We start from the raw sequence: 27,967 nt of genomic DNA, 5'->3' as shown, positions 1-27,967 counted from the left end.
AACCAGGCCTGCGCCTGGCCATCACCCTCCACTACCTTGCATCAGGGGATTCCTACAAGAGCCTCTCCTACAACTTCCGTGTGGCCCACAACACCATCAGCAAGGTTGTCTGAGAGACATGTGACGTCATCAACAATGCATATGAAGAAATCACTGACTGCCCTAGTACACCTGACGAGTGGAGGAGAGTGGCGCACAGCTTTCAAACCAGATGGAACTTCTTGCACACATGTGCGGCAGTTGACGGGAAGCATGTGGCCATCCAGGGGAGGTTCTGTGTACTTTAGCTACAAGATGTTCCTGTGCTGTTAGCTGTGGTCGATGCAAAATACAACATCCTGTCTGTTTGTGGATGTGAGCACACCTGGCTGTGCCGCAGATGGAGGGATCTGGAGAGAGACCTCCCTTGGGCAAGCACTGGAAGAATAGAGAGCAGGCCTTCCTGATCCAGCACCTCTGCCGGGAGAAGCCAACCCTGATATCCCATGTGCACTGGTTGGTGATGATTGGTGAAAGCTGTAGGCCCAGATGGCATCTCGGGGCGCGTAGACAATAGACAATAGACAATAGGTGCAGGAGAAGGCCATTTGGCCCTTCGAGCCAGCACCGCCATTCAATGTGATCATGGCTGATCATCCCCAATCAGTACCCCGTTCCTGCTTTCTCCCCATATCCCCTGACTCCGCTATTTTTAAGAACGCTATCTAGCTCTCTCTTGAAAGCATCCAGAGAACCTGCCTCCACCTCCCTCTTAGGCAAGGAATTCCACAGACCCACCACTCTCTGTGAGAAAAAGTGTTTCCTCGTCTCCATTCTAAATGGCTTACTCCTTATTCTTAAACTATGGCCCCTGGTTCTGGACTCCCCCAACATCGGGAACATGTTTCCTGCCTCTAGCGTGTCCAAGCCCTTAACAATCTTATGTTTCAATGAGATATCCTCTCATCCTAAATTCCTAATTATACAAGCCCAGCTGCTCCATTCTCTCAGCATATGACAGTCCCGCCATCCTGGGAATTAACCTTGTAATCCCCTGAGTACTTAAGTATTGTGCTACGCAGCTAGCTCCGGTGCTCACTACAATATTCATCCTCTCCCTGGCCAAGTCCGTAGTCCCTGCCTGCTTCAAAAGATCCATCATTGTACCTGTACCAAAAAATGCCTCCCCAGCTTGTCTGAATGGCTACCAGCCTTTTTATTTGCAAACCTCGGTAGTCATGAAATGCTTTGAGAGGCTGGTCAATAAACACATCTGCGCCTTCCTCCCTCACAACATGGAGCCGCTACAATTCGCATACCGTCCGAACAGATTCAGGGACGATGCGGTCTCCCAGGTTCTGCACACCGCTCTCTCTCATCTTGACAGCCAGAAGGGGGACTATGTGAGGAAGCTATTCATAGCCTTCAGTTCAGCCTTCAACGCGATAGTCCCCAACAGACTTGCTGAGAAGCTTCTGGAATTGGGCCTTAACACCCCTCTGTGTGCCTGGGCCCTGGACTTTCTCACCACCAGACCCCAGGTAGTCAAGATGGGAGGAAATACATCAAAGTCCCTCACCCTGAGCACAGGATCCCCCTAGGGTTGCATCCTCAACCCCCTACTGTACTCCCTATACACACATGACTGTGTACGTTGGGACTGTGTACGACTGGGAGCCGTTGGTGAGAGGAGGAGTTACCTGGGCGGTGAGTTAAAAATCGAGCGCGGGGCTTGCTTTCACAGAGTCCCGGAGAGAGGAGGTGAGAGGAGGAGTTGGTGAGAGGAGGAGTTGATGAGAGGAGGAGTTACCCAAATCTGCAGCGTTCCAACTCACTTCCAGAGAAGGGGTCTGGTTGAAGAGGACCAGAGGAAGCAGCTGATTGGGTGCAACCCCATGTTTGCATTTCTGCTTTCAGGTTAAGGGTTCAGTGAGTTAATCGTACAGTATTTGTTAGTAAAGGTACAGTTTAAAGGATAACGATTTTTATAGTGTGAGGGAGTTGATTTAATTTGGGAGTAAGCTATGTCAGTGAAGATTGGCCCCATGGTTTGCTCAGCCTGCAACATGTGGGAGATCAGGGATATGATCGATGTCCCTGGTGACTACGTGAAAAAGGTGAATTTAGGCAGCTAGGAGATAAACTTAAAAGTAGGACCTCAAAGGTCATAATCTCTGAATTACTACCCGTGCCACGGGCTAGTCAGAGTAGAAATAGGAGGATATTGCAGATGCTTGCAACAAAGGTAAAACAATTATAATGGGTGATTTCAATCTACATATAGATTGGGAGAATCATATTGGCAGGGGTGCTGAGGAAGAGGATTTCTTGGAATGTATGCAGGATAGTTTTCTAAACCAACATGTAAAGGAACCAACGAGAGAGCAGGCTATTCTAGACTGGGTATTGAGTAATGAGGAAAGGTTAGTTAGCAGTCTTGTTGTGCGTGGCCCCTTGGGCAAGAGTGACCATAATATGGTTGAGTTATTCATTAGGATGGAGAGTGACATTGTTAATTCAGAAACAAGGGTTCTGAACTTAAAGAAAGGTAACTTTGAGGGTATGAGACGTGAATTGGCCAAGATAGACTGGCAAATGATTCTTAAAGGGTTGACGGTGGATATGTAATGGAAGGCATTTAAAAACTGCATGGATGAACTACAACAATTGTTCATCCCTGTTTCGCAGGTGCAGCAGGCAGTAAAGAAAGCAAATGGTATGTTAGCATTCATAGCAAAAGGATTTGAGTATAAGAGCAGGGATGTTCTACTGCAGTTGTACAGGGTCTTGGTGAGACCACACCTAGAGTATTGCGTACAGTTTTGGTCTCTTAATCTGAGAAAAGACATTCTTGCCATAGAGGGAGTACAGAGAAGGTTCACCAGACTGATTCCTGGGATGGCAGGACTTTCATATGAAGAAAGACTGGATAGACTCAGCTTGTACACGCCAGAATTTAGAAGATTGAGGGGGGATCTTATAGAAACTTACAAAATTCTTAAGGGGTTGGACAGGCTAGATGCAGGAAGATTATTCCCGATGTTGGGGAAGTCCAGAACTAGGGGTCACAGTTTAGGGATAAGAGGGAGTTCTTTTTGGACCGAGATGAGAAAATCATTTTTTACACAGAGAGTGGTGAATCTGTGGAATTCTCTATCACCGAAGGTTTTTGAGGCCAGTTCATTGGCTATATTTAAGAGGGAGTTAGATGGGGCTCTTGTGGCTAAAGGTATTAGGGGGTATGGAGAGAAGGCAGGAATGGGTTACTGAGTTGGATGGCGGTTGGATGGCAGGCTCGAAGGGCCGAATTAGCCTACTCCTGCACCTATTTTCAATTTTTCTATGTTTCTATGTTTCAGCTCCAACTCTATGATCAGGTTTGCTGATGACACTGCGGTGGTGGGCCTGATCTCTGATAATGATGAGAAGGCCTACTGTGAGGAGGTGGCTGATCTGGCACTCTGGTGTTGGGACAACAGCCTCCTGTTGAATGTCAACAAAAAAACTAAGGAGCTGATCAAACGGACTTTTAGGATGGCACCAGTGACGAGTGGGGGTACACACCATTGAAGATAAATGGGATACTGTGGATAGGGTGAGCTGCAATTTTAATGACCTGGGAATTGAATGCCACATCTCAGAGGATCTGACATGGAAATGCACACGCTGCCCCACTGGTGAGTATGGGAAGGCAGTGACTTTACCACCTCTGGGCAAAATTTAGAGTGTCTCTGAGGATCCTCCAGTGCTTCTACTCAGCGGCTGTGGAAAGTATCTTGTCCGGAAACATCACAATTTGGTTTGGGAACTGCTCTGCCCATGACAAGAAGGTTCTGCAGAGAGTAGTGTGTTCGGCTGAACGCACTATGGGAACTGCACTCTCCCCCCTGCAGGAACTATACATCAGAAGGTGGAAATCCAGAGCCAACAAGTAGGTATGTTACAAAACCTACCTGAATCGTGGCTGAGCATCTGCCCTACCCCGTGTGCGCGATTTTGGCGCTGTTTAGAGGGGGCGGGTTTAAAACACGATTTATACTAGGCTGTTGCAATCGAAAATGTTCAGCCTAGTAAATCATTAACGGAAAATCGCTGAAAAACCCCGTCGCAAAAGGTATTATTAGTTTTTATGGCCTTGTATAATAGTTATAGTAGGTTAAAAATCACTTAAGGGGTTGGACAGGCAACCTCTCGCAGCCCCAGGGTTTTTATAAAGCAAACAATTAAAGGTATGTACACAGTTTTTTACATTAAGGGGGGCTTCTTTAAGGACCCTGTGAAAAAAGTTTTTTATACAGAGTAGTTCATTTTGTGGCTCTCTATATCCCGCAGAATTTTCTGGGCACTTGAGGGCACAAAGAGGGCGCAATGTGAACGTTCTAAAGGTATTAGCGGGTATGGACAGACCCACTGGGAAAGCCGATTTAAATTGACTTTAATTTACAGCAAATGAACACTAAATTCCTTCCATTTGGCCTATAAATTGATGTAAATGAGATTTAAAAATCATGTTTTATTGTGAATTATTTGTGAATATTATTTGGACACTTGGGCTATTTAAAAATGTTAATGATTTATTAAGAAATGGATAGATGTTTAGATCTAGTAATTGAAGTTTGAAATTAGCTACAATTGAGTAACTAACTAATTATATGCTTTAATTTCACGTCATCCAAGTAACATTATTTTATATTTGTTTCAGAATGGTCCAATCTATGATAACTGAAAATTTCATTCAGTTCTCTTAATTTTTAAGAAGGTTATGGGCTTTTGACTGTTCACGATCACAGCTTTTTTGTTATGTCCATAGAAAATCAATAGGGAACAAGATGCTAATTTCCGAGTATGAAAATGGCCATAACTTTTTTATTACTTGAGATATGAAAGTGAATTAGGTGTCAAATTAAACTTATTGTTATGCTTTATCTGATGGGATAAATTGCAGACTTGATTTTTTAAATCTCAAAATTTTGTAACATTGCTACAACAAGATCATGGGAGACCCACCCCTTCCACCCCAGCAACGGACTGTTCCAGCTGCTACGCAGGCAAATGCCATGCTGTGAAAACAGAGGATGAGAAGGAGTTTCTTCCCAGAGGCCATTAGGACTGTAAACTCCTATCTCACCAGAGACTAACATACGGCGCCAATTTACTGTTGTGTGATGTCTTTTTTAAATTGCTGTTTCTTCTTTTTTTTTCCCTCCCACAAATATGTAATTACTGATTCTGTTCCATTCTCTTTTGTAGTTTTTTTGCACAATCCGCAAGCATTCTCACTTTTCATTTCACTGCACATCTCGTAGGCAATGTAGCCTGGCAGATCAACATGTACTGAAGATCAGCAGCAAAAATCCCACACCACAAACTGCAGGAACTGATCTAATAAAAGGAGGATCTACGTATGTTAATGGAGGATTTTTGTACGTGAAATTAGTAATACTGTGAAAATAATAATACCTCATATCAGACTTTCTTTGAAATGCCATAATTTTAAAAGTGGTTAAATGCCTTTGTCTGACGTTTCATGACACATTTTGCAATTCAATGCAGTTCAATGTCTGTGTGTGTTTTATTTATCTAATAAATCGGGGCTTTTATATGTGAGATGCATTCCATGATTAGACGTGGTTTCCATATGTGAGATCAATGCCATGATTAACAAACTGCTTTTTCCACTACACGAAAAGGTTACACTGAAGTTTAATAATCAAGTTGTCGGTGAAGTTATTTGTGACAAATACAAAGGCCCAGGACTTTATAAGAATTAAATTGTTTAAAGAATTAAATTAGTGCAAGCAAACAAATAACGTATTGAAAAACAAGAAACAAATTTTTAATGTGCAACACGTCAACAGAATACTGTTTAATTAGTGCAAATAAACAAATGGCGTATTGAAAAAGAACAAGAAATAAAACATTAATGTGCAACCCAAGTGAACAGAATAGTGAATGTTGGTTAGGGAGCACCATTCTTTATGGCCAATTTGCACTGGGCCATCCTCAATCAAATAGTCGGAGAGATTCAGGCTCAAGTTGGCACTTGTGTCGTGACTCTCCAATCGCGTCAGGAATTCTGTTGCTCCGAGTGTATCCATGCCGGATGCTGCATGATGTGACGTTGAGCTGGCTGCCCTGACGTTGGGCGGGCCTGCCATCCATGGGTGTGCCATTGGCCAGGATCTCATCATTGCCTGTGGGTAAAACACAAAAACGTATCAATATGTATGGGAGCCAAACAAATCATAAAATAAATCACAACCTTTCACAAGCTGTGTGTCACAGACAATCTTGTGTCAGACTAAAGACTCAGAAAGGTTTCACAGTGTAGCTGTAGAGCATGCTGTGGTGCCATCATCCCCATATGTTGGTGTGGCATCAACGGCATGGGCCTCATCGGACTCTGCAACACCAAGGAATTCGTAGTGAGTAATTCATAAAAAGCATTAAAGTCAAACGTTTTATAAATCCAATAAACTTTGATTAAAAGATTTTACTGGCTGAATAAATCTGTGCACCCTTGCCAAGACAAAGGCCTCCGAGGAATAGCTGGGCCAATGCGATTCAGGGATCTGCAATACCTCTTCCCTCAAGAACGTTGTGTAGGCGTAAAGGTTTCTTTCGTGCACCGTCCTTGGGTGCGACTAGACGGGTTGGTAGGATCATTGGCTTTGGTAAAACTTGTAAATTATCCCTAGTGTGTAGGATAGTGCTAGTGCATGGGTTTGTAGTTTGTTCGGCATGGGCTTGGTGGGCCGCTGGGCCTGTTTCCGCACTGTATCTCTAAAGTCTATAGTAAAAGTCTGAGATATCAAAACCCCTGAACATTGAGCTGGCAGTCCTGTCCCTCTCGCAACCAACTCTACAAACTAGTCACAATGCCATAGTTACAAGCAATGATCCAGGGTCTATCTTCATCAACTTTACCCATAATACTACCAATGTTGAACTAAACACACTTCATTCAGCCTTTCAGTTTCATTGTGTTCCCCAGCCTGTCTTCCTTTGAGTCTTATTGATCCTAACCTCCAACTTCCCCTCACTCCTTCCATTTACAGACATTCTTCTCTAATTCCCACCCACCTGCCATTCTGGTTTAAGCCCTCCTGCGTACCACTAGTGAACCTGCCTGCAAAGATACAAGGAGTCATTGCTCCAGAGACCATATCCCAATGGTTGACAAAATCTGAAACACTGCCCCTAGCACCAACCTCTCAGCCATATATTCATCCATCCTATTCTCGTACACTCCTATTGCTACCCTCACTAGCACATGACTCTGAGAGTAATCTGGAGATTACTATCCTTGAGGTCCTGATTTTTAACCTGTTGCCGAACTCCCTATATTCTCTCTGGAGGACATCATTCCTTTTAATACCTATGTCATTTTTGGTAAAGGTTTCCGTGACTTCTGGCTGCTCCCACTCCTCCTTGATAATGTTCTGCCATCACTCGAAGACCCTAACCCTGGCACCAGGGGGGCAACACACCATGCTGGTGTCCCAGTTGCAGCCACAGAATATCCTCTCAGCCCCACTAATCAACATATCTCCCATCACTATCGCTCAGCAAGCCTTCACACTTCCCCGCTGTGCCTCGGAGCCAGGCCTGGACCCATAGACCTGGAAACTGCCGTTGCTCTCCCCTGAATGGTAATTTCTCCCAACACCATCCAAACAACAAGAATACCAAGGAGCTCATTGTAGACTTCAGGAAGTCCAGAGGCGGCACGCACACCCCCATCCACATTAACGGGACGGAGGTGGAACGTGTTTCTAGCTTCAGGTTCCTGGGAGTCAACATCTCCGATGACCTCTCTTGGATCCACAATACCTCTACTCTGATCAAAAAGGCTCATCAGCGTCTCTTCTTCCTGAGGAGACTGAAGAAGGTCCATCTGTCTCCTCAGATCCTGGTGAACTTCTACCGCTGCACCATCGAGAGCATCCTTACCAACTGCATCACTGTATGGTATGGCAACTGCTCTGTCTCCGACCGGAAGGCATTGCAGAGGGTGGTGAAAATTGCCCAACGCATCACCGGTTCCTCGCTCCCCTCCATTGAGTCTGTCCAAAGCAAGCGCTGTCTGCGGAGGGCGCTCAGCATCGCAAAGGACTACTCTCACCCCAACCATGGACTGTTTACCCTCCTACCATCCGGGAGGTGCTACAGGTCTCTCCATTGCCGAACCAGCAGGTCGAGGAACAGCTTCTTTCCGACGGCTGTCACTCTACTCAACGTACCTCGGTGACTGCCAATCACCACCCCCCCCCCCCCCCCCCCCCCCGGACACTTATTATTATTTATTCAAATCGTTTGCTATATCGCTCTTCCAGGGAGATGCTAAATGCATTTCGTTGTCTCTGTACTGTACACTGACAATGACAATTAAAATTGAATCTGAACCTGAATCTGAATCTGAATCTGAATCAAAAGCTTTCGGGTAAGTGATTAGTGTGGAAGCAAACAGCAAACAGTAAATACACTTTAAAGATGTGCTCTTATATAAAGAATCAATCTGCCAAATGTCCAAACACACTTTACGTAAAAAAGATACAAAGTGCTGGAGTAACTCCACGGGTCAGGCAGCATCCCTGGAGAATGTGGATTGGGGATTTCTCAGGTCAGAACCTTTCTTCAGACTGAACGTTGCCTATCCATGTCCACTGAGGTAATATTGGTAAAGATCAACAATGAGAAATGTACAATTGCTCCAACGGGATGGGGCAGCACGGTGGTGCAACGGTAGACTTGTTATCTTACAGTGCCAGAGACCTAGGTTCGATCCTGACTACAGGGTGCAGTCTGTATGAAGTTTTTACTTTCTCCCTGTAACGTGTGGGTTTTTCCAGGTGATTTAGTTTCCTCCCACACTCCAAAGACATACTGGTTTGTAGGTGAATTGGCTTGGTAACATTGAAAATTGTCTCCAGTGTGTAGGATAGTTCTAGTGTACGGGGTGATCATTGATTGGCATGGACTGGTGGGATGAAGAAACCTGTTTCTGCACTATATCTCTAAAATCCAGTTGAAAGACAATTTATGTATTTTTTATTTGTAAATCAGCACTTGCAGTTCCTAAACTTTCTCAGAAACGGACTATTATTACTTATTGGGCAACTTCTTTTGTTTCATGAATGGACAAAATATCAGGTGTCCCTCTGGCCCTGTCTAGCAATCCTCTGTGTCTCACCACCCTTTCTTCTTGGCTAGTCAATGCAACCCAGGTTTAATGGAAGACCAACCAGATTCAGATCTCCAGTGAGTGGGCACCTCTGGGTCAGTTTACATCAAATGTGTGGCATTTAAAATGTACTTTCCATGTCCATCCAGGTCCTCCATGCTTCCAGAGAGGATAGGGAAATCCTGCTGACTGCACCCATTGTAGTGGAGCAAAGAACCACTCACACCATCTCAGATTCAGCAGAAGCATATTTATTTCTATAGCTGTGGGAAAGCTAGGGACCAGTTCACCTTAATATGGGTGAAGCATACACTATCTTTCACGGTATGAAGCAAGGCGTTCACATAAACATATTAAGATAAGGCACAAGATCCTCATCCAATGTATAGACTTATAGTTATCAGCAATGGGTCAAACACGTACAGTTTGCAATTAGTCATTTCTTTGCTTAACCCCACATGATAAGGAATTGCAAATCTTATTTGTTCCCACAGTCAAGTCTTATCTGTTAGGTAGGCTTCTGCTTTAAATAGGCCATAGGCTTCTCTGGCGTCATCCTTCGAAGCTTTCTGGAGCTATCTCTGGTTAATTCTTAACATATGGGCGAATACAAAGGCAATATGAGAACTCTCCTAACAAGATGTGCTGCTATCATTCAAGGTCACATTTTGTTATCTAGTTGCCCCTCTCCTTGCCCTATACCAGGAAGGCTGCTGCATTGTTCTGCCCAAGGCTACAAGAAATTGCAGAAAGTTGTGGCTGTATCCCAGTCTATCGCACAAACATGCCTCAAAGACCATTTTCACCCAGACATTCCCTCTTCTCCCTTCTCCCATCCAACAGAAGATATAAAAGCTTGACAGTAAGTACCACCAAGATTAGGATTTTTTCTTCCCTATTTATAACATACTACTGAATAGTCCTCCCACAAGCAAGGGCGTAGTCCCGATCTCCCAACATACCACATTATGAACTTGCACTTTTTTTTTCCAATTGCACTTTCTCTGTAACTGTAGTGCTATTAAGCTGTAACATTATATCCTGCACTCTAGTATTTCCCTCTTTGCACTCCCTGTTGTACTTGTGTATGGCTTGATCATATTACCATACAACCATAGAACAATTACAACACGGAAACAGGCCATCTCGACCCTTCTAGACCATGCCGAACACGTATTCTCCCCTAGTCCCATATACCTGCGCTCAGACCATAACCCTCCATTCCTTTCCCGTCCATATAACTATCCAATTTATTTTTAAATGATAAAAACGAACCTGCCTCCACCACCTTCACTGGAAGCTCATTCCACACAGCCACCACTCTCTGAGTAAAGAAGTTCCCCCTCATGTTACCCCTAAGCTTCTGTCCCTTAATTCTCAAGTCACGTCCCCTTCTTTGAATCTTCCGTACTCTCAGTGGGAAAAGCTTATCCACGTCAACTCTGTCTATCCCTCTCATCATTTTAAAGACCTCTATCAAGTCCCCCCTTAACCTTCTGCGCTCCAAAGAATAAAGCCCTAACTTGTTCAACCTTTCTCTGTAACTTAGTTGTTGATCGTACTCATGTATAGTACAATTTGACTAGATAGCATGCAAACAAAATGTTTTGCTGTGTCATGGTCCATGTGACAATTATAAACTAATACTAATACCAATGTCATTGAATTGTTACTGAACATTAATTCCAGTAACTGCAAGCATGTGTGCTCTACTACAACTGTTGTGTTTCTTTAAAAAAATCTTGCTATTGCAAATCTCTTTACAAAATTGTGCCAATACAAAAAGGGGTGTTAAAGATTTGAGAGTTTCAGACCTGCTATAACTAAGTTAACTGTCCTTCTTCTTCTTCTTACGTATGGCGTGCACAGCCTAAGGTTGTAAGACAACTTGTTCTGTTTGATCTTCTGTTTGTGCACGCCAGATTGATTGCATTCGTTGAAACAGGGTGGACCACGTGAAGGTTGCAATCTCACACCCCAGTTAACTTTCCTGAACAATTTTGAATGATAAAGATTTTTTTTAATAGACACAAGTTTATTTTATTGCAAGCTAAAATACTTAAGGCTCACTGCCACATTGTTTGGAGTGGAATCATTGCACAAGTGTCAATAGAAGTAGACACAAGGAACTGCAGATGCAGGTTTACAAAATAAAAGACACAATATGCTGGAGAAACTCAGCAGGTCAGGCAACATCTCTGGAGCACATGGATAAGTGATGTTTCAGATGAGGACCCTTCGTCAGACTGTGGCGGGGAGAAAACTGGAAAAGAGAAGGGGCGGGTCATGCCCCTATTATTCCTCCATAAACAAACTCCCCCTCCCCCCCCATCCCCCATTTCCCTTTTCTCTCTTCCCACCCCTCTCTTCCATGTGCCCTACCTGGATTCAAGTTCATTTCTCCCCTTGACCTCCCCCTACCAACCCCTCCCCGATATTCCTTCCTCTAGCTTCACAATTCTCTCCTCTTCAAACCACCTCACACCTTTTGTCCTTTAATCTCTTGCCTTTATCCAACTATCTGCCTGTCAAAGTAAACAGTGATCACTTGTGTCTACCAATCTTTCATCAAGCTTTGGAAGAAGGGTCTTGACCCAAAATGTCACCAATTCCTTGTCTTTAGAGATGCTGTCTGTCACGCTGAGTTACTCCAGCATTTTGTGCCTATCTTCGATTAGCCCCAACCTTCTGCTCTTCCAGCTTTCTCCCCCCCACCCCACCCTCTACCACAATCAGTCTGAAAAAAGCGCCCAACCAGAAATGTCACCCATCCATGTTCATTGTTGATGCTGCCTGACTTACTGAGTTACTCCAGCACTTTGCATCTTTTTTCTGTCGATACAAGTGACAGCTTGGCAATTTCACTTACCCCTCCCCATGGTGAACCATTGAGTGATGTCTTAAGAAACAATGGTGTTTGATTACTGTGGTGACCAAGATAGCTTTTTCCAAGAATGCTTGTCAATTTCCAAAGTAAACATTAAGTGCTTCTCTAGTTCCCTATCAAAATTGCATTATACGAATGGATCGACTGGGCTTATATTCACTGAAATTTAGGATGAGAGGGGAATCTTATGGACACACAAAAAATTCTTACGGGATTGGACAAACTAGATGCAGAAAAAATGTTCCCGATGTTGGGGGAGTCCAGAACCAGGGTTCACAGTTTAAAAATAAGGAGTAGGCCATTTAGGACAGTGCAGGCCTTAGGACATGCGGGGCCCAATTGGGAACAATTTTGGCGGGCCCCAGGTTCCCAGCCAAGGTCTGTAGAATCATTGAAATATAAATAAAGTCTAATATAGACTTTATATCTCTATGGTAGAATGGAAAGTAATCAAAATGTGCACTTAAAAAGTGCCTGCGAGTTAATGGACCAAACAGATCTAAACTAGATCTATATTACTAAAAGTCTGTTCTTGACCGGTTTTGGCCATCTGTGCTGCAATTTCCGAGAGAATGCCGCCACCCACGGCCGTCATTTTTGGCCACCTTGCTCAGAGCCACCCTCCGCCGCATGTGTGCCGAGGATATTTCCAGTCGATTACAAATGACAGAGATATTAATGTTTTTACAAACTTCCCCATTCTCTCTGCTGCCCCCCGCTGGCGGCAGGGTGGAGGGACTATAAAACCAGGAAGTGGTGTGCTACACAGTCTCTTCAAGATGGAGGAAGGCAGAGGGTCACGTTTCTCTGAGCTGTGAATAATACTGAACACATGTCAACTCAAATGTAAGTGCCCTTAGTGGTTCTAAAATGCTTGCAGAATGTGTATATTGGTTCTAAAGCTTGCAAAAAGTATCTCTATTGGTTCTAAAGCTTGCAAAAAAAAAGTCTATTGTTCTAAAATGGTTCATACTAGCTCTCCAGAAAGCACTACTTACTGCAAATGGTGGCGGTTGCTTTGGCTTGAAGTTGAAAGGCACTACTTAATGCAAATGGTGGCTTGGTTACTTTGGCTTGAAGTTGAAAGGCCCCACTTACTGCAAATGGTGGCTTGAAGTTGAAAGGCACTATTACTGCAAATGGTGGCATGAAGTTGCACTACTTACAGCAAATGGTGGATTGGTTGCTTTGGCTTGAAGTTGAAAGGCACTATTACTGCAAATGGTAGCTTGGGAGCTTTGACGAAGTTGAAAGGCACTACTTCCTGCAAATGATGGCTTGGGTGTGACGAAGTTGAAAGGCACTACTTACTGCAAATAGGGGGCACGGGTGCATTGGCTTGAAGTTGAAAGGCACTACTTACTGCAAATGGTGGCATGAAGTTGACAGGCACTACTTACTGCAAATGGTGGCTTGGGTACTTTGGCTTGCAGTTGAAAGGCAGTACTTACTGCAAATGGTGGCATGAAGTTGAAAGGCACTACTTACTGCAAATGGTGGCTTGGGAGCTTTGAAGTTGAAAGGCACTACTTACTGCAAATGATGGCTTGGGTGTGGCTTGGGTGTGGCTTGGGTGTGGCTTGGGTGTGGCCTGGGTGTGGCCTGGGTGTGGCTTGAAGTTGAAAGACACCACTTACTGCAAATGGTGGCATGAGGTTGAAAGGCACTACTTACTGCAAGTGGTGGCTTGGGATCTTTGGTTTGAAGTTGAAAGGCACTGCTTACTGCAAATGGTGGCTTGGGAGCTTTGACAAATTTGAAAGGCACCCCTTACTGCTGACACATTAAAAGGGGAAATTTTAAGAGTACAGAATCTTTATGTTCCTGTTCGGTTGAAAGGAAACAGTAAAAATTGGAAAGAGCCCTGGTTTTCAAGGAAAATTGGACATCTTGTTCGGAGAAAGAGGGAGATCTACAATAATTATTGGCAGCATGAAGTAAATGAGGTGCTTGTGGAGTATAAGGAATGTAAAAATAATCTTAAGAAAGAAATTAGAAAAGCTAAAAGAAGATATGAGGTTGCTTTGGCAAGTAAGGTGAAAGTAAATCCAAAGGGTTTCTACAGCTATATTAATAGCAAAAGGATAACGAGGGATAAAATTGGTCCATTGGAGAGACAGAGTGGGCAGCTATCTGCAGAGCCAAAAGAGATGGGGGAGATATTGAACAATTTATTTTCTTCGGTATTCACCAAGGAGAAGGATATTGAATTATGTGAGGTAAGAGAAACGAGTAGCGAAGCTATGGATACTATAAGTTTCAAAGTAAAAGAAGTACTGACACTTTTGAAAAATATTAAAGTGGATAAGTCTCCAGGTCCTGACAGGATATTCCCTAGGACATTGAGGGAAGTTAGTGTAGAAATAGCCGGGGCTATGACAGAAATATTTCAAATGTCATTAGAAAAGGGAATAGTCCCCGAGGATTGGCGTACTGCGCATGTTGTTCCATTGTTTAAAAAGGGTTCTAAGAGTAATCCTAGCAATTATAGACCTGTTAGTTTGACTTCAGTGGCGGGCAAATTAATGGAAAAGATACTTAGAGATAATATATATAAGCATCTGGATAAACAGGGTCTGATTAGGAACAGTCAACATGGATTTGTGCCTGGAAGATGTTAGACTAATCTTCTTGAATTTTTTGAAGAGGTTACTAGGGAAATTCACGAGGGTAAAGCAGTGGATGTTGTCTATATGGACTTTAGTAAGGCCTTTGACAAGGTTCCTCATGGAAGGTTGGTTAAGAAGGTTAAACAGTTGGGTATAAATGCAGGAATAGCAAGATGGATTCAACAGTGGCTGAATGGGAGAAGCCAGAGGGTAATGGTGGATGGCTGTTTGTCGGGTTGGAGGCAGGTGACTAGTGCGGTGCCTCAGGGATCTGTGTTGGGTCCTTTGTTGTTTGTCATGTACATCAATGATCTGGATGAAGGGGTGGTAAATTGGATTAGTAAGTATGCAGATGATACCAAGATAGGGGGTGTTGTGGATAATGAAGAGGATTTCCAAAGTCTACAGAGTGATTTAGGTCATTTGGAAAAATGGGCTGAAAGATGGCAGATGGAGTTTAATGCTGATAAATGTGAGGTGCTACACCTTGGCAGGACAAATCAAAATAGGACGTACATGGTAAATGGTAGGGAATTGAAGAATACAGTTCAACAGAGGGATCTGGGAATAACCGTGCATAGTTCCTTGAAGGTGGAATCTCATATAGATAGGGTGTAAAGAAAGCTTTTGGTATGCTAGCCTTTATAAATCAGAGCATTGAGTATAGAAGCTGGGATGTAATGTTGAAATTGTACAAGGCATTGGTGAGACCAAATCTGGAGTATGGTGTACAATTTTGGTCGCCCAATTATAGGTAGGATGTCAACAAAATAGAGAGAGTACAGAGGAGATTTACTAGAATGTTGCCTGGGTTTCAACAACTAAGTTACAGAGAAAGGTTGAATAAGTTAGGGCTTTATTCTCTGGAGCGCAGAAAGTTCAGGGGGGACTTGATAGAGGTCTTTAAAATGATGAGAGGGATAGACCGAGTTGATGTGGACAAGCTTTTCCCTTTGAGAATAGGGAAGATTCAAACAAGAGGACATGACTTCAGAATTAAGGGACAGAAGTTTAGTGGTAACATGAGGGGGAACTTCTTTACTCAGAGAGTGGTAGCGGTGTGGAATGAGCTTCCAGTGGAAGTGGTGGCGGCAGGTTCGTTGGTATCATTTAAAAATAAATTGGATAGGCACATGGATGAGAAGAGAATGGAGGGTTATGGTATGAGTGCAGGCAGGTGGGACTAAGGGGAAAAAAGTTGTTCGGCACGGACTTGTAGGGCCGAGATGGCCTGTTTCCGTGCTGTAATTGTTATATGGTTATATGGTTATATGGTGGCTTGGGATCTTTGGTTTGAAGTTGAAAGGCACTGCTTACTGCAAAAGGTGGCTTGGGAACTTTGACTTGAAGTTGAAAGGCACCTCTTACTGCTGATGGTGGCTTGGGTGTGGCTTGGGTGTGGTTTGAAGTTGAAAGCCACTACTTACTGCAAATGGTGGCTTGGATGCAATGGCATGAAGTTGAAAGGCACTACTTATTGCAAATGGCAGCTTGGGTGCTTTGGCTTGAAGTTAAAAGGCACTATTGTAAATGCACTTACTTCCTGTTTGCACTGTATATTGATTTTAGATAAAACGTTACCACTTACGGCTGTGATTTTTGGCCATCTTACTCAGTCCCCCTCCGCTGAGCAGGTGCAGAGAATTCTTCCCATCAATGAAAAATAAAAGTGTTATTAGTTTTTTTTTAAATGTTGAGAATCTCTCTCCTGTCAATCACTCCATGAAAGCCACACCTTTTCCGGTGTGGGGGGGGTGGAGGGGTTATAAAACCCGGAAATGTGGTTGTGGCTCAGACTCTGCAAGATGGAGGAGGGAGAGGCCACGACTCGCTGTCTTTAGTGGCTTTGCACCCTTCTTCAAATAGTATGAAACTGCACTTGAATTCGGTGGCCTTGCACCCTGCTAGAAGTGGTCAGAAACTGCACTTGAATTTGGTGGCCTTATACCCTGCTTGAAATAGAATTTCAAGGATTAGCCGTGAGTCAACTACCAGCCCACCAGCCGTGAGTGAGTGAGTTGCCAGCACAAAAGGCTTGATTGACTGAGACACCAGCCCAAGAATCCATTTGGCGAACAATTTGAATACTAGCCCTCTGGAAACTAGTCCCTTCAGCCCACAACAGCCATACTAGTGCTCCAGAAAGCCCCCCCCCCCCCCCCCCAACTGGCCACCAATATTAGAATTGGTGGAGAGGTGGAATATTCTTTAGAATTATGCACTTATCGATGCTTCATTATCCCAATTGGTGGACCAATATAATTCTAATGGAACCATGGGCAGCACGGTGATGCAGTTGGTAGAATTGCACCTTCACAATGCCAAAGACCTGGGTTGGATTTGCACATTTATCCCGTGACCATGTGGGTTTCCTCTGTTTTCCACCCACATCCCAATTACGTGGGTTGTAGTTTATTTGACTGCTGTATTTTGCCCCGCAGTGTGCAGGGAGTAGATGAGAAAGTGGGATAACATAGAACTAGTGTGAATGGGTGATCGCAGGTTGGCGTTGACACAGCAGGCTGGTTTCTTTTGCTGTATCTCTAAACTAAGAGTAGAGTTAGGAAACCATAGGACTGTATTGTTTGAAGAATTTTATTTAGCAGTTATGATCAAGCTTTAATTCATCAACAGAACAATTGTTAACAAGCTCTGAACCTCAACACATTCAACTGTGGTAAGAAATGGCTTATTTTTCTATTACAATAAATAGAAAAAAAATTCAGAACAGTGTAAAATAATAAATATGATATCAATATAGATATCAAAATTGATGTTATAATCATTAATTTGTGTATATTCTTGGATTGCTTTGCATTCCCAATAAAAGCATTTCTTACTTTTCATCTGAAGTGTTCAAATAAATTCTGATCAACACACTCGCAATGTATTTGACAACATATTCAGCACTATTTACCATTAATTCACTTTCATCAAATTCTGCCAATTTCTTTCTGAAATATTTTAATCCATGTTAAGCATTCCTAACAAAAAAACTGGGATTTAAAATTATGTTTTGATATTGGAAAATCTTACACTTTTAAATCTTGTCAAGCTCAATCTTGTCTTATTTTCAAATTTTTTTAAATGTAATATATTTAATTTTTTTAATTTTTTTTCAAAATTTAAATCAATATTCAATGTACTTCGGAGAAATAAATTACCATGTCCGTATTAACCAGGACAGGTCTGGCATCAACACCAACACTTGATGCACTTTGACAGTGAATTGTGTTGATTTCCTTAGTTTCCAGCGATTTATTGAACAGAACTTTCAGTTGAAAAGAGTAATGTTGGATCAAATATAATTAGTAGAATTCCAATTTGAAGCTACAACTGAATAAGAATTTATATATAAAACGACACAAAGTGCTGGAGTAACTCAGCGGATCAGGCAACCTCTCTGGAGAACATGGATACAAAATGTTTCAGGTCAGGCCACTTTCTAAGAAGTGTCCCAATCCGAAACATCATCTATCCATGTTCTCCAGAGATGCTACCCGACCCACTGAGTTACTCCAGCACATTGTATCTTTTTATGTAAACCAGCATCTTCAGTTTGGGAATTTACATGCGTTCAAAGCTACCAGATTCTGCCCCAATGTATACAATGTTGGCAGATTGCATCTGCTCACTTCTGACAGTGAATTCTAAACTGTCATCAATGTTACTGAATTCCTAAAGCTATTATTTGACAAGTAACTTTAATATAAGCAAAAATAGAAAATAGTATGTTCATCATAAATCATATACAATGCATGTTAACAGTTCGCTAAAGCAAATGCCCTTCAGATTTTTCTACATTTTTTTTTAATTTGCTGCGATCAGGTAAAATATTACATTAGTTTTAATCTGCCCGGAGTTTGGTGATGTGGTCAGGCTAGCTCAATCAGCGAATCCTTGTAGTTTCTGCTTTTTCTCTGAATCCCCAGGGACTGGTGTATTTCTCCAGTGGCATGGAAGAGCCATTTGCGAAGCGATGAATCGTTTAAAATGATTCATAAAATAAGTTACATCCGAAAGTTTTGTTTCAATGTTTAAACATTTAGTGCCCTGAAAACATAAAATCATAATGTACTTTAGCAAACTAGGAACTTTCCTAATTGTTGTGCCGATTAATATTTTTCCTGCATTAGTAGTGCTTAACTCTTATGGGCAACTCATCCAGCATCCACACACGTGCACTTCCTACTGAAATGTTGACAGGAATGAAGTCTGGGAGATTTTCCACCATAGGGATAAATCACAACCATAGACCTGGTTGCCTGCGAACCTCATCTGAGATATCTCATCTGACATTTTTAACTACTGGGTCAATGAAAATTCCACATGCATGTTAACCAGAAATTCTTCCTTGTATTGTATTGTATTTATCCCATGCTCGTGAGCACAAAGAATGACATATTTATAAAGTAGCTTTCGCCAGATGTGCTACGCAATCTGTGGCCAATTCATTTGTGATGGGGCATGAATTAGCCAATTGATTCAAACCGAGATCCCACAAGCAACAACATTAAAAAACATACCTTATATGATTCTTTCAGTTTGTCAAGGTCATCGATTAGCAGATTCACAGGTTGATTCACAGTTTGGTTAGCTAGAGTCTTCAAGCCATCGGAATACAAACTGATTTGGTGATGTTTACATGTTTTCTTCAAAAATTAAACAGAAAGTATTTTTAATTACATTATAAATTAGACCATGTATTGCAATATGAATTTAGGAATAAATTGCTGTACTTTTTTAAATTTGGCAATGATATATCCTGCAATTCATTTTCATGCCGTTTATTTCCATTATCTTGCTCTCTTTATGGTACGGTAGCATTTGAAAAAATAAAAGTTTGGGTTGCAAATTGGTTGTGGTTTGCAACCCTACATTGCACAGGCAGTGAATGAATTAATCTGGATAAATTGGATATGTAGGAAGGAACTGCGGATGCCGGTTTAAACCAAAGATAGACACAAAAAGCTGAGTAAAGGGACTGTCCCACTTGGGCAACCTAATCTGCGAGTTAAGAAGAGTGTCTTCAACCTGCAAGCTCAAGGGCACTCGCCTGGAAAGCCTTGAGCTGGATCGACTGTCCACGTTGAAACCTCGAGCTGGATTAACTGACCGCACAGCCACACAAACACATCGCAAAGGCAGGGGCCAGGGAAAGCGGGGGTGCGCTGTCTGAAATTCACTCCCACAATGAAGAGGAAGGTAAAACAGCTGCACAGTGATGGTAAGTCCTTTAGCGAGCACTGAGGGGGGGGGGGGGGGGGGGGGGGGGGGGGGAGGGCAGAGAGGGGGAGAGAGAAGGAGGGAGAAGCAAGGGGGGGAGAAGGGGGGGGGAGAGAAGGGGGTAGAAGGGGGGAGAAGGAGTGGAGACACTTTTAGGAAGTATAATAAAGTTTAGCGGGCATTTTACCTACCGGTCGGTTTTCTTTGGTCCTAAAAACTCCAATGAACCAATCAAAATGTCCGGTTGGCGAAGGAGATTGCCTACGGCTGCCCTCGACTGCCTGCAACTAAATAGCAACCCCACTACACTGCACTAGAAGTTAAAAATAACCATGCCGACCAAATCTTACTTGCGGAAACATTTTCAATATGCTGAAAATATTTCCGCGACCTAGCTGAGGCCACGAGTATTCGGGAACTTCCCTCGAGCATGAACGAGAGTTCCAGCGACCTCATAGGACCTCCTAGGACCATGTGTTGACCATGCTGCGAGTTTGAAGGTAGAAGACATTCTTCTAAACTCGCAGGTTAGCTCACTCAAGTGGGACAGACCCTTTAGTCAGCGGGTCAGGCAGAAACTCTGGAGAAAAGGAACAGGTGACAATTCGGGTTGACACCCTTCAGACTGAGAGGGTGAGGCAGCATCATTGGAGAGAAGGAATGGGCGACATTTCAGGTTGAGAACCTTCTTCAGCTGGATTGGGAACTGGGGGGGTTATTGAAATTGGAGAGCCTGGATAAGACGGGAGATGGGTAATAGGTTAGAGAATCATTATGTTATACAAACGTGACCAAAAGCCAGGAGAACCAAACTCACAAGCAGGATGCAAAGGCAAAGGACTGATAATGCCTACCACTTACATAAATTGACAAATGTAACTAATGAAATATCTACCGCAAGAACATCTTGAAATAAAGATCTTTACCATAACATTTAAAATTGATATAACATTATTTCACAATAACTTGGAAAATATCATTTCAGAAATTGCATTGGAGACTTCTGAAAATATTTAAAACTACATTTTGGTTTTAGTAGGATAATATAGAGAAGAAGAGTGAAAATACATACCGTGATATATTCTGGAGTTGTTAGTTTTCCCAAATACTATAAAGAAATGAATGAGAATTAGTAAATTGACGATGAATTGCAAATTCTACTCATTCATAGCACGGCAGCATTGTGTACAGCTTTCATATGTTCTATACAGGTGTGTTTACTCACTTACTACAACACGCATATTATAAATATATGCATGCATGCACAATGTAAATAATGTAAACATAATATGACATATTAATTGAATTGATAAAAAGATCCTGCATGGAAACTGGCTTTTTGGTGCATGTCCCCACCAACCATTGCTCTCCCATTCACACTAATTCTATGTTATCCCAATGTTGCCCCCACTCCCTACACAAGAGCAATTTATAGAGGCCAATTAACTTACAAAACATCCATAAGACTTTGTACCAAAATTATATAAATGTTATATATGCATATATAGTCATGATAGTAGTGATGCAAAATAACAGCCACATAAAACATTATACTTTATACATCTGTATAAAGTGCATTAAATTTAACTTACAGTTACATCATCCAGTTTAGGAATTTGGTCATGAATTTCCTTCAGTAACATTGAAGGACATGCTTCAAGTACCGTCATGTAGCAGCTGAACAAGATCAGGTAAATTATCAGCATTTTGCTTTCACTTTCTGGAGAACCTTCTATTGCTGTTTCTTGACCTGCTCTGTGTCTTTCTCAACCATTCCAATTTCTTTATATACACTCCCCTGCAAATAAACTAAATGGCCCCGATGATAAAATAATGGGAAATACCAAATTATGATCTAATTAATGAAGTAACAGAAATTATTTTACCACAAATTTCCATTAGTTCTAAAAACACAAATTGGAAGAATGTGTAAAATCTGCAATCAAGATACTACGAATAATTACCAGTATTCAATCTCCAGATACTATCTGCATTTAATCATTTTCTTGGTACGATCATCGCTGAGGTTTTATTCTCACTTATTTTCCCAGTATGCATTAGACTGTTTTTCTAAAAATGCAAATTTGTTGTATTTCTTTCCTTGAGATACCGTCATAATGAAATTGTTAACTTACGGAATTGTTGCAAGCCTGCAAGAGGGTATTTAACACACTGAATGCAAGAATGTATTTCCAAAGAGGAAGAAAGATTCCAAGGGGAGTAAGGGGCGACTGTGACTGACAAGGGACGTCAGGGACAGTGTTAAAATAAAATAGAAGAAGTAAAACGTAACAATGAGCAGGAAGCAAGAGGATTGGGTAATGTTTAAGGAGCAACAAAAGATGAATAAAAAGGCCATACGGGGAGAAAAGATGAGGTACAAAGGTAAGCTAGCCAAGAATAAAAGGAGCATAGTAAAGCTTGTTTAGGTATGTGAAGAGTAAAAAAAATAATTAAGACCAAAGTTGGTCCCTTGAAGACTGAAAAAGGTGAATTTATTATGAGGAACAAGAAAATGGCAGATGAGTTGAACAGGTACTTTGAATCATCTTCACTAAGGAGGGCACAAACAAGCTATCATATATATTAGTGGCCAGAGGATCTGGGTTGACAGAGGAACTGAAGGAAATCCACATTAGGCAGGAAATGGTGCTTGGTAGACTGATGAGACTGAAAGCTGATAAATTCCCAGGGCCTGATGCTGGAGTCAATCATAAAAGATGAAATAGCAGCACATTTGGGTAGCAGTAACAGGATTGGTAATTGTAATTTGTAATTGTGATTTTATTTATTTAGGGGACTTCAAAGTGACATCGGCAAATTTGCAAATGACACAAAGCTGGGTTGCAATGTGAACTGTGAGGAGGATGCTATGAGAATGCAGGGTGACTTGGACAGGTTTGGTGAGCGGGCAGATGCAGTTTAATGTGGATACATGTGAGGTTATCCACTTTGGTAGCAAAAACAGGAAGGCAGATTATTATCTAAATGGTGTCAAGTTGGGAAAAGGGGAAGTGCAACGGCATCAAGAGGTTCTTGTTCATCAGTCAATTAAAGTAAGCATGCAGGTACAGCAGGCAGTGAAGAAAGTGAATGGCATGTTGGCCTTCATAACAAGAGGAGTTGAGTGTAGGAGCAAAGAGGTCCTCCTGCAGTTGTATAGGGACCTAGTGAGACCACACCTGGAGTATTGCGTGCAGTTTTGGTCCCCTAATTTGAGGAAGGACATTCTTGCTATTGAGGGAGTGCAGCGTAGGTTTACAAGGTTAATTCCCAGGATGGCGGGACTGTCATATGCTTAGAGAATGGAGCGGCTGGGCTTATATACTCTGGAGTTTAGAAGGATGAGAGGGGATCTTATTGATACATATAAGATTACTAGACTAAGTGGGACCGTTTGGGTCCCATGTTCACATGGGAGGGCTAGCCCCCAACGTAATATTCCACCTCTCCACCAATACCAATATTGGTGGCCAGTGGGGGTGGGGGTGGTTTTTGGAGCGCTGGAATGTTGTGGGCTGAAGGGACCAAAGGGCTAGTATGGACATTGTGGGACAAATGGATTCTTCGGGTGACAGCTCAATCCATCGTGCTGGCAGCTCATTCATGGCTGTTGGGCTGGCAGTTGACTCATGGCTATTCCTTGAAATTCCATTTCAAGCAGGGTGCAAGGCCATCAAATTCAAGTGCAGTTTCTTACCACATCAAGCAGGGTGCAAAGTCACCAAATTCGAGTTCAGTTTCATACCACTTCAAGCAGGATGCAAGGCCACCAAATTCAGGTGCAGTTTCTAACCATTTGCAGTGTTTTTACTTCAACCCAAACCTCCACCACCCATTTGCAGTGCTTTTAGTTCAAACCAACCACATTAAGGGCACTCAAGGTCAGGTCACTCACAGTTTAGTAAACACGTTTACTGTTATTCATAGCTCAGACTGAGAGACGTTGTCCTCTCACTTCCCCCATCTTGCTGAGACTGACTGAGGCACAATACTTCCGGGTTTTAAATATTCCCTCCCCCCTCCCATCAGCAGGGGCAGCAGGAAGAATCTCAATATTTTTTAAATAACTCTTATATTTTTAATCGATGGGAAAAATCCTCTTGTCCTGCGCAGTGGAGGGGGACTCTGAGTAAGATGGACAAAAATCACAGCCGTAAATGGTAAAGTTATTTCTAAAATCATGAAACAGAAAAACAGGAAGTGGTCAAGATCAAACTATTGTAATATAGATTGAGGGTTTGGACACGATAGAGGCAGGAAACATGGTCCCGATGTTGGGGGAGTCCAGAATCAGGGGCCACATTTTAAGAATAAGGGGTAGGCCATTTAGAACGTAGACGAGGAAACACTTCTTCACACAGAGAGTTATGAGTCTGGAATTCTCTGCCTCGGAGGGAAGTGGAGGCCAGTTTTCTGGATACTTTCAAGAGAGAGCTCGATAGGGCTCTTAAAGATGGCGGAGTCAGGGGATATGGGAACAAGGCAGGAATGGGGTACTGATTAGGAATGATCAGCCATGATCACAATGAATGGCAGTGCTGGCTCAAAGGGCCGAATGTCCTACTCCTGCACCTATTGTCTATTGTCTATTGAATGGAAATAATGGGATCGTCCTACCATGAATACGCAAGTCTTTTTGGCTTATGGTTTGCCAAAGTCCATTATTTACATTCCTGAACTCTTTTTGAAGTTGTCGGTTCAATATACCTCATGCTTGAATGCTGCTTTTCTAACATATTAAGTTAGTCTTTCATCACAGAAGATGGGATGTAAGTTAATCGCCTTGTTTCAAATTCATTTTTTTTAGTTTAGTTTAGATAACAGTGCAGGAACAGGCCCTTCAGCTCACCGAGTCTGCGCCAACGAACGATCCCCGCACACTAACACTATCCTACACACATTAAGGACAATTTACAATTTTACCAAGCCAATTAGTCTACAAACCTGTACGTCTTTGGAGTATGGAGGAAACTGGAGCACCCGAAAAAAAAACCCATGCAGGTCACTGGGAGAAAGTACAAACTCCATACAGACAGCACCCGGAGCACGAAGGATCGAACCCAGGTCTCTGGTACAGTAAGGCAGCAACTCTACCACGGCGCCACTGTGCCGTCCTTCGTCAGTTTCCTCTATGAGAATATACCGCATATACCGCATAGTGCAATATGTGAGTAACTTTAAAAATTAGCACATAGGTTATATTAATGCATGCCATATATTGAATAGGCATAGCACATGTTAGACTAACAAGGTTTAATATGGTTTCACGGTCAAACTAGAAATCAATCAGGAACAGAGTATTAATATAACCACTTAATGCCACTTGGAACAGGTGAGGTAAATTCTCAAATACTTCACAAAGTAATGATGGAAAGATATTGTCATTTCCGATTAACTGGACTCTGACAACTTCCATTGATTTTCCATACACAATGTATTTACTTGTGCACAAGGAGAGCAGTAGAATCCCAGTTACTGTAATATTCCAAAATTCCACTCAGAGAGGTCAACCTTTTATACGGATTTTGACCCATGAAATTGTGTGCCCTTTCTAATACCTTATCATCAATAACAATACGTTCTCAAAACATTAATATACAAATGCAATAACATGAATACAAGTAAACCTACATGCTATTTAATCCATTATTTTCAATAATTTTCAATATCAATAGTGTGCATCAAGGAATACCCATCCCAAATCAATGGGATATATATGTCAATGAATACCTATCAGGAACATTGATGTGCATCTGTGAATGCCTAGAGTTTGTTGCACAGCTATCCTAACCTTTGTCATGTTGCAGCTTCCACAATATCAAGGTAGAAACATTGGTTGCAGTTTGAAGGTTCAAATTGTTTTAGAAATCTGTTTTGTGGAATGAGAAATTAACGTTATTATAATCAACGTTAAACTACTGGATATAGGAACCCCCCCCCCCCCCCCACCCCTCCCCCTCTCCTCAACACTTCCTCAACACCGGTGTCCTGCAATGATGCATTCTCAGTCCCTACAATACTCCCTATACACTTAAAACTCTACTTCCATCTACATGTTGTCAGATGACACCACTGTGGTGGACTGAATCACAAACAATAATGAGAGAGAGCACAGAAAGGAGATAGATAACTTAATTGCATGGTGTCAGGACATTAACCTCTCTCTCAATGTCAGCAAGATGAATGAGCTAGTTATTGACTTCAGGAAGCATGGTGGAGTACATGCCTCAAACAATATCAATGGTGCAGAGTGGAAATGGCTGAGAATTTCATATACCTTGGTTTGCTGTTAATATTACAAATGATCTGTCATGGACCAACCATGTTATTACAACAACTAATGCTTCTACCTTCTGAGGCGACTGAGAATATTTGTCATGTCTGCATATGCACATAGAACGCATACTGTTGAGTTCCATCATGTAAGGAATAGCTCTGCAGAAGACAGCAAGAAATTGCAGAAATTTGTAGATGTAGCCCAGTTCATCACATCGAGTAGACTTCCCACCTTTGGCTCCATCTACACTTCACATTGCCATGGAAAAGCAGCCAACATAATCAAAGACGTTCCACCCCAGTTATTCCCTCTTCTCCCTGCTACCCTCCAGCAGAAGATACAGAAGCTTGAAGGCAGGACCACCAGAATCAGGAACAGCTTCTTCTGCTCAGTTATCAGGCTTCTGAACTGTCCTTCCATAACCATATAACCATATAACAACTACAGCACGGAAACAGGCCATCTCGGCCTTCTAGTACGTGCCGAACACTTATTCTCCCCTAGTCCCATTTACCTGCACTCAGACCATAAACCTCCATTCCTTTCCCGTCCATATACCTATCCAATTTATTTTTAAATTTATTGCCTCCACCAATTCCACTGGAAGCTCATTCCACACAGCCACCACTCTCTGAGTAAAGAGGTTCCCCCTCATGTTACACCTAAACTTCTGTCCCTTAATTCTCAAATCATGTCCTCTTGTTTGAATCTTCCCTACTCTCAATGGGAAAACCTTATCCACATCAACTCTGCCTATCCCTCTCATCATTTTAAAGACCGCTATCAAGTCCCCCCCTTAACCTTCTGTGCTCCAAAGAATAAAGACCTAACTTGTTCAACCTTTCTCTGTAACTTAGTTGCTGAAACCCAGGCAACATTCTAGTAAATCTCCTCTGTACTCTCTCTATTTTGTTGACATCCTTCCTATAATTAGGCGACCAAAATTGTACACCAAACTCCAGAATTGGCCTCACCAATGCCTTGTACAATTTTAACATTCCAACTTCTGTACTCAATGCTCTGATTTATAAAGGCCAGCACACCAAAAGCTTTCTTTACCACCCTATCTACATGAGATTCCACCTTCAGGGAACTGTGCACAGTTATTCCTAGATCCCTCTGTTCAACTGCATTCCTCAACTCACTACCATTTACCATGTACGTCCTATTTTGATTTGTCCTGCCAAGATGTAGCACCTCACAGTTATCAGCATTAAACTCCATCTGCCATTTTTCAGCCCACGCTTCGAAATGGCATAAAACTCTCTGTAGACTTTGAAAATCTACTTCATTATCCACCACCTATCTTAGTATCATCTGCATACTTACTAATCCAATTTACCACACCATCATCCAGATCATTGATGTTCATGACAAACAACAGTGGACCCAACACAGATTCCTGTGACACCCCCTAGCCACCGGCCTCCAACCTGACAAACAGCCATCCACCATTACTCTCTGGCATCTCCCATTCAGCCACTGTTGAATCCATCTTGCTACTCCTGCATTAATACCCAACAATTGAACCTTTTTAAACAACCTTCCATGAGGAACCTTGTCAAAGGCCTTACTAAAGGCCATATAGACAACATCCACTGTTTTACCCTCATCAATTTCCCAAGTAACCTCTTAACAAAATCAAGAAGATTAGTCAAACATGACCTTCAAGGCACAAATCCATGTTGACTGTTCCTAATCAGACCCTGTTTATCCAGATGCTTATATATATTATATCTAAGTATCCTTTCCATTAATTTGCCCACCACTGACATCAAACTTACAGGTCTAAAATTGCTAGG

The sequence above is a fragment of the Leucoraja erinacea genome, chromosome 11, assembly GCF_028641065.1.
Source record: "Leucoraja erinacea ecotype New England chromosome 11, Leri_hhj_1, whole genome shotgun sequence".
Taxonomy (NCBI): domain Eukaryota; kingdom Metazoa; phylum Chordata; class Chondrichthyes; order Rajiformes; family Rajidae; genus Leucoraja; species Leucoraja erinaceus.
Note: the sequence above shows the minus strand (reverse complement) of the source record.